Source organism: Magnolia sinica, chromosome 4 (genome assembly GCF_029962835.1).
Source record: "Magnolia sinica isolate HGM2019 chromosome 4, MsV1, whole genome shotgun sequence".
Lineage (NCBI taxonomy): Eukaryota > Viridiplantae > Streptophyta > Magnoliopsida > Magnoliales > Magnoliaceae > Magnolia > Magnolia sinica.
In genome coordinates, this window is record NC_080576.1 from 17,704,740 (window position 1) to 17,712,259 (window position 7,520).

At 41.5% G+C, this 7,520-nt stretch overlaps 1 non-coding gene across 1 annotated transcript; it reads left to right on the forward strand.

The window, feature by feature from the left end:
• Positions 1–2,650: 2,650 nt before the first annotated feature.
• Positions 2,651–2,757, forward strand: LOC131244723 (small nucleolar RNA R71). The gene has a single exon (XR_009170500.1). It is a non-coding gene; the product is annotated as a small nucleolar RNA R71 (small nucleolar RNA).
• The last annotated feature ends 4,763 nt before the right edge of the window (positions 2,758–7,520 follow it).

The window sequence follows — 7,520 nt, forward strand, 5'->3', positions numbered from 1 at the left end:
CGGAGAATCAAGAGGCTTCCCAAAATTATCAATGTAAGAGCAAGTTAGGGCAAGAGAGAAATTAACAGAAGCAAAAATAACAAAAAGAAAAGGAAAAGAAGATCCTACCTATACCACTTTCGCAGGTGCTCTCGATTGCATTTAGCGCATGCAACAAGCCTTTAAACCCCTAGGTTACCCCTAGTGGACGAGTTGTAGTCTCGTGAGGGTTTGCAGTAATGTTACCCACAAACATTGAAGTAACTAACTCAGAAAAATGAAAATGAATGAAATAAAAAGCAATACAATAAAGCAAAAGGCTGGGTTGCCTCCCATGAGCGCTAAGTTTAACGTCTTCAGCCAGACAAGAACGGACCATGAATGAAATAATCTTTATAACCGGGGTCCGCCAAAGAAATTACCTCAACACTTTCATTAACCGATCCCAGACAAGTGATGTGAGTTCCCATGAACTGTGCTATCTGAAATAAGGCAACTGACACTGTCGTCAAATAATTTAAGGACTTCTGCTCGAACGACTTCTTCTATGTTAGGATCACGCTTCCTTTGCATGTTATGCGACATTTCCACAGCATGATCCATACATATCGTGGGGCATACTCCCTGTATTTCCACTATCTTCCGTTCAATTGCTGCCTTATATGCTCTAAGAACATTAAGCAGCCTGCTCGCCTTTGTCTTCTCAGAGTCGGAAGCTATGCTGTCAAGAAGGGTCTCAGAGGGATGGAGAGGTTCCACTTTCGCTCTCCATTTTTCAGTCTCCAATATAGGAGTAGAGTCGAGCAATGCATTGACTTCATGGATGGGACTATCAATGTCAAAATCCATGCCCGATTGTGCTAAGCAGGTCTCAAGAGGATCTTCAAAAGATGTATGGAAGGAGTCCTGCACAAGGCTCTCGATCATGTCCACTTCAAATATGTCATCCAAATCTGAGGGTTGTTGTCCTGCATTGAAAACATTGAGTTTAATATTCATGTTACCAAAGGACAATTTCATAACTCCATTCCTGCAATTGATAATAGCATTAGATGTGGCCAAAAATGGACGACCCAAAATGACTGGGATCTGACTATGAAGATTCTGGACAGGCTGAGTATCTATAACTATGAAATCCACTGGAAAATAAAATTTATCAACCTGGATTAACACATCTTCAATAACACCCCGGGGCACCTTGACAGATCTATCGGCTAGTTGTAATGTTACCTTAGTCGGTTTCAACTCACCAAGTCCTAGCTGCTCATAGACCGAATATGGTAACAAATTGACACTCGCCCCTAAATCAAGTAATGCCTTCCCGATCTTATGATCTCCTATGCCGCAAGAAATGGTGGGAGCTCCTGGATCCCTAAATTTAGGAGGGGTTATGTTGAATCATGGAGCTGAGCTGCTCTGCAAGGAAGACTTTCTTATGAACATTCTGCTTACGCTTTTGAGTGCATAAATCTTTAAGAAACTTAGCGTAAGCAGGGACTTGCTTGATAGCGTCAAGCAACGGGATGTTGACTTGCACTTTTTGAAACACATCCAAGATTTCATCAAAGTTATTTCTTTTCTTTATTGGTGCCAGACGTTGAGGAAAGGGTGCTTTGGGCACATAAGGTGGCACATTCGTGGCTCTTGGAGAGTCAGAGAGTTTTTGGACTTTGGATGCATTGGTATGGCTCTCTGCTTCATCTTGATCTTCTGTTTTAGAATTTGATTCATCCCCAGGCATTTCTATTCTGTTATCAATCTGCTTGCTGATCTAAGGGTAGTGATCGATTTGGCCTGTTCATGATATTGCCCTTGGTTGGAATTAGAGCCAATCTCATACTGTCCCTTTGGATTAGCCTCAGGTTGGCTAGGGAACTTGCTCTTCTCTCTCTCACTCAATGTGGCAGCTAGTTGACCCATTTGTACTTCCAGCTTGGCAATGGATTGTGCATTTGCATGTAAGCTTTGCTGGTTGGCCAGTAAGGTTTGTTGGGTGTCTTTTTGGAATTGGAGAGAACTCTGCATGAAAAGATGGAGTGTATCCACAAGAGATGGTTTCCTTGATTGTGTAGACAGTTGTTGATATTGTGAAAATTGTTGAGGTTGTTGACTGCCAACTTGGAGGTGCGGTTGCATGGGAGGATTTCCAGATGGTCCTCCTTGTTGTGGTCCTTTTGCCCAAGAGAAATTTGGATGTCTAGCCCACCCTGGGTTGTATGTGTTCGAGTAAGGATCATTCCCAGATTTTTGAAAAGTGTTCATAGCATGAACTTGTTCAGAGAGAAGTTCTGGGAATGCTGCACCAGATGGACAAGACTGCATAGGATGGGCAGGACTGGAACATGTGGCATATGCCTCGACTTGAGCTGTTTGTGGTGGTCCATTATTCAATACCAGAGCATCAACTTTCTTTGTCAGGTTATCAAGCTTGGCACTTAGCTCTGGTATGACTCCTATCTCATATATACCACCTCTCTTTTGTTGTTGGGGACTTCTATCACCTCTATTTGAATAATCCCATTGCTGGGAATTTTCGCACAAAGTTTCAAAGAAGTTCCACGCTTCGACGTCACTTTTGGTCATGAATGACCCTCCACTGGTGGCATCAACCATGCGACGGTTCTGTGGTGTCAGACCGTCATAGAAGTATTGAACTTGTTGCCACTTCTCAAAACCATGGTGAGGACATTTAAGAAGCAAGTCCTTCCATCTTTCCCAACATTCATGAAAGTGCTCGCCCTCTTTTTGTGTGAAGTTAGTGATTTCTCTACGGAGGGCATTGGTTTTGTGAACGGGGAAGAACTTGTTTAAGAACTTCTTAGACAGTTGGTCCCATGTAGTGATAGATCCAACTTCTAGAGAATTCAACCATGCTTTCGCCTTATCCTTCAAAGAAAAAGGAAACAGGCGTAGGCGGATCGAATCGTCTGAGAAGTTTTGGAACTTAAAGGTGGAGCAAATGTTTAAGAATTCTTTCACATGATGATATGGGTCCTCTTTGTCCAATCCATAAAAGGATGGCAACAATTGTATGACTCCAGGTTTAAGTTCAAAGTGTGTTGCCGTAGTGGTTGGCAACACTATGCATGAAGGCGCATTAAATTGGACAGGAGCTGAATAATCTTTGAGAGCTTTAACTTCAGTCTCATTCGCCATTTCAACAGAATTATTTCTCAATCTTTCACGAATTGTTCTTTCAATCTTAGGATCAAACGGTGCTAGTTCTAAATCCAGAGATCTACGTCCTAGCATAAACTGTGAGATTCTAAAACAAGTTAAAATTATGTAAATGAGAATGGGAAGAAAGAACCCAGAAAAGGAGATGATTGATGTCTGAAGAAGAGCTCCTCCTTTTGAAGACAATGTTATTTAGCAGCTTCCTTCCTTAATTCCTATAAACAAAAAGAAAACAAAAATAAATTAAATTTACTAAAATAATGCTAGAAAAAATCCTAAGCAACGGTTAATTTCTAAAAAAAAAAAAAAAAAAGTTTGTAATCTTAGAAAATAAAAGCTAAGTTAGTTTCTAAAAAGGGAAAATTTCTAAAAATAAATAAAATAGCCTGGAAATAGAAACTTTCTGAAAAAATATAACCTTAATTCTAAAAATAGAAATTAGAAAAAAAATAGAAAAATTGGAAAGAGATTACCAAAGTAGTAGTTTATGTCAGGTCCCTACAAAACAGGAAATAGGTTAGTTTCTAAAAAAAAATTTTAACCTAAAGTTAGTCAAAATCCTAAATCCAATTTGGAACGAAACAGTCCCCGGCAACGGCGCCAAAAACTTGATGTTTTATTTAAACCAACATGATTTAAATGATTTTTAAACTCGCAAGTATACGAATCAGATGTAGATACGGTACGTATTACGAGATCGTTCCCACGAGGACTGGTCGTCACAATTCAAATATATGATTCTCCTTAACTAATCCAACAAATAATGGAATGAATTGCTAAGCACAATTTTATGAAAAATAATTAATTAAGAACAGGGAAGAAAATTCAATCAGAGAGAGAGCACTAGGACTTTCGAATCCACCCCTAATTATCTTAACCCTTGTTTTGTCTGTTGATTCACCTTGATCTAGATTGATACCACTTATACAGAGAAAGCACAATCTGTGTCCTTAATCGGGCATACAAACTGTCTAATTCCTTTAAGCAATGCCATGAATGACATATCCCATATCCTTGGTCGGGTACATGGAATGTACATTCATTAAAGCACCCTGTTTCTTCCTCTATAGGAAACTTGTTCTTGATCCGACATAAGCACCTATAATAAGCATCCAAACAACATCCATATATATACTTTAATCAAGTTCATAGATGGAGAAGTATAGAATTTAAACCCATAAAGCCCACTTAGAGAAAGAAACAAATTAATTGAAATTCAAAGTAAATCAACCAATACAAGAGCTGATCAAATTAAGGGCTTCATCTCAGCCCTAGCTGAGAGATTAGTGACCCATAAAATTCATAAAAAATATTAAATAAAATTCATAAAAAAACATCAAACCAAACAATCTCTCTCTCTCTCTCTTCTTTCTTCTCTTTCTTCTCTTTCTTCTCTCCCTTGCTCCAGATCTGGAATCCCCTGGTTCTGAATGCCTTTCCCACGTCCAAAACTCCCATTTTATAGCTGCTGGATGGCTGAGGTCGGTGGCAGAGTCGTAGAAGGACTCGGAGTACAAATTTTCGCAGCCGTGATCGGTGGGCCCCACAGAGGCATTTTCTGGAAAATCTACCCCGTCCATTGGATTCAGGACGAAATTTCAGTCAAGAATGGGTAGTTTTGAAGGTCCATTAGCGCGGCCCACAGAAGAAATCTCAAAAAAAACAGTTTTGAACGTCACAAGACGGCCTGTTTGTGGCCTCTGTACCGCACACGTGTGTACGCATGGGCGAAGAATATCAACATGGTTTTGAAGCTCTCGAAGCCCTCTACACGATGGACGGGTCAGATCGGCCGTACGCGTGACGTACGGGGCCCACAAACCTTCGCAAAAACGGCCAGCGGAAGACGCTACGCGGACGCCAAACCGACGCTGCGATGATTGTGGGGCCCATTCCTGGACTTTTCACAGGAATCCACGTCGTCCATTGGTTTCAGCTCGAAAAATCAGTAGGAATTGACTGGTTTTGGGGTGGATTCGGTGCAACCCACGGAGTTTTGAACTCACCGTCCATTTTACGTTTTTTCAGCGATCAACGTCCGTACATATGTATGGAACCAAACGGACATCTAGGCGATGACGATATCGACCTCAGGAAGCGGATGGACGGTTTGGATTGTCCATTTGGACAATAGGTGGGCCCCACAACCGACGACAACGGTCGGCTGCCGCGGACGCTGGAAACGGAGGTTTCCTTTTCAAAGACGTAGTCGGGTCAGCGCTGCTGACCCGACGCAAGCCCGTTCGGTGCTCGGTCAGTGCACATGTGCACCATGCACATGTCACTCAATGTGGGGTCCACTGTGATGATTTCGAGAAATCCAATCCGTCCATCTTCTTTGTCATATAATTTCAACCGTCAACACCAAGTTTGAAGCAGTTCCAAATATCAAGTGGGCCCCAAATTGGAGATTAACGGGCTGATTTGTCAGTTGGCTCACTTCCCGAGATCTTTAATGGCTGAAATTTAATATGTACGGTTAATTTACGGCCCTCATCCCATGTATTAAGTTTCGAACTGATCGGATAGCGGGAACCATGTGATCTTGCATTCTGGACCCTTTTCGGGCCCCTTTGGCTTGCTTTCCTCAGATCCCAGGCATGTAAAATCTTCATTATTGGTTCTCTGGAGTCCATCCTGTGCCCTGGAGACTTTGGATCATGAAATCCAGCCTTTAACATCAATTTTCAATTAACGCTCCTCACTTCATCCTGTAACAAAAATACAATTAAAATATGGCGTTAAACCTTATCATGTACGTAAAATCAGGCAATTACTGGGGTCTGATATGCAATATTTGACCCTGATCATCACCTTGTGCGCTTGTTTATATTCTTTTGGACATGTATATATAGGTATAGTTGATTTTCTTCTATTTCAGTAGACTTGTGTGATTGTGCTTCATGTTCCAGAAAATTCCAGAATGCGCATTTAGACTGGATTAATCGCATATTAATGAAAACCGGTTATAAGTGACCTCGGAAACTCGGGAGTTGAGCGTATGCATGACTCCCGATTTCCAGGGCATTACAAGGTGGTATCAGAGTAATAGTTTGGAATACTTTGGGCCATGGGTCATGAACTCACTAACGCGTCCGCTAACTTGAGAGGATACATATTAGAAAATGCAACAGGGACTTAGAACGCTAGGAAGCATCCCAGACCCTGAACTTACAATTGTAGACGGAGGGTAGGACTTCCAAGGAGTTAAGAATGGGTAGCGAGAGAGGGAATAATGATGCTAGAGAAAGAGATCCGAGAGTCTTATAGTGCCACGGCTCATTCTCGGGCAAGAAATTGGAAACTTGACGGCAAGATTCGATTCGATTAACTAGAAAATTTAGCTAGTAGTCTACCAGGTTCCTAGGGCCCGTTGGGCCAACTGAAATAGGTGGGATCAGGGTGGAATGAATTTTAGAGTAACGATAAATGCAGGTAAGGTATTGTCCTTAGGATGTGTGCATCCCATGTTCTATAATGCCCCGTCGGGATGTATTCAATTAAGGGTAAATCCCGGGTTTTCCTTCCCAAATATGCTTAGAAATTCGTCATCCTGGGATTTGAAAATCCTACATTATACCTTCCAACGCAAGGCTCATTTAGCAAAGCCTGTGAAGTAAACTTGAGTCCATCCCACACTTGTTCTAGACGTGCCATTCCTAATCTTGAGCTGGGATTGGCATTGTAATCCCATTTAGTGCAGCTTAATATCACTGGCCAAACAGACCTAAGTCCAAATTCCTCTCCCCAACCTATCCCCTTAAAATCTTCACTTACCATCACTCTGTCTTTTACTTTTTTCAGGACGTTGATAGAAACGAGCCGGAGACTGAACGATTTGACGGTCAAAACCATCGTCCTAGATCAAATGAGAGAGTATCGGGCCAAGTCTGATAGTTTTGACCCATTTGGAGGTAAAGGGTTATGGGTGAACGAAAATTTATCAAAAATAGTGAAATTGAAGAACAAATTGAATTTTGGCCCCTAACTGGGAGGAATTTTATGAAATAGATAGGCCCATTGCGTAGATCGACTTCTCCTACCCCAAATTCATATATGGCATGTTGAATAATTCTTTCCAGTTTGTGAGATATGCATGTTGGAAGATATCGACCACCCGAGAAGTTAAAGGCCTGCGTGGCCCCTGTCGGCCCGCGTTGCCCCCGCCGGCCTGCGTGGTCCCCACCGACTCGCGTTGCCCCCACCAAAATTTTCTACGAATTTGGGTTGACTTCGAAAATTCATATCTCCTTCGTTACAACTCCGATTTAGGTAATTCAAAAGCCATATTGAAGCTTGATTAGTCTAGTTTTATATAAAAATAAGAAAAAAATAAAATAAAAATTATTATACAGTTAAAATTA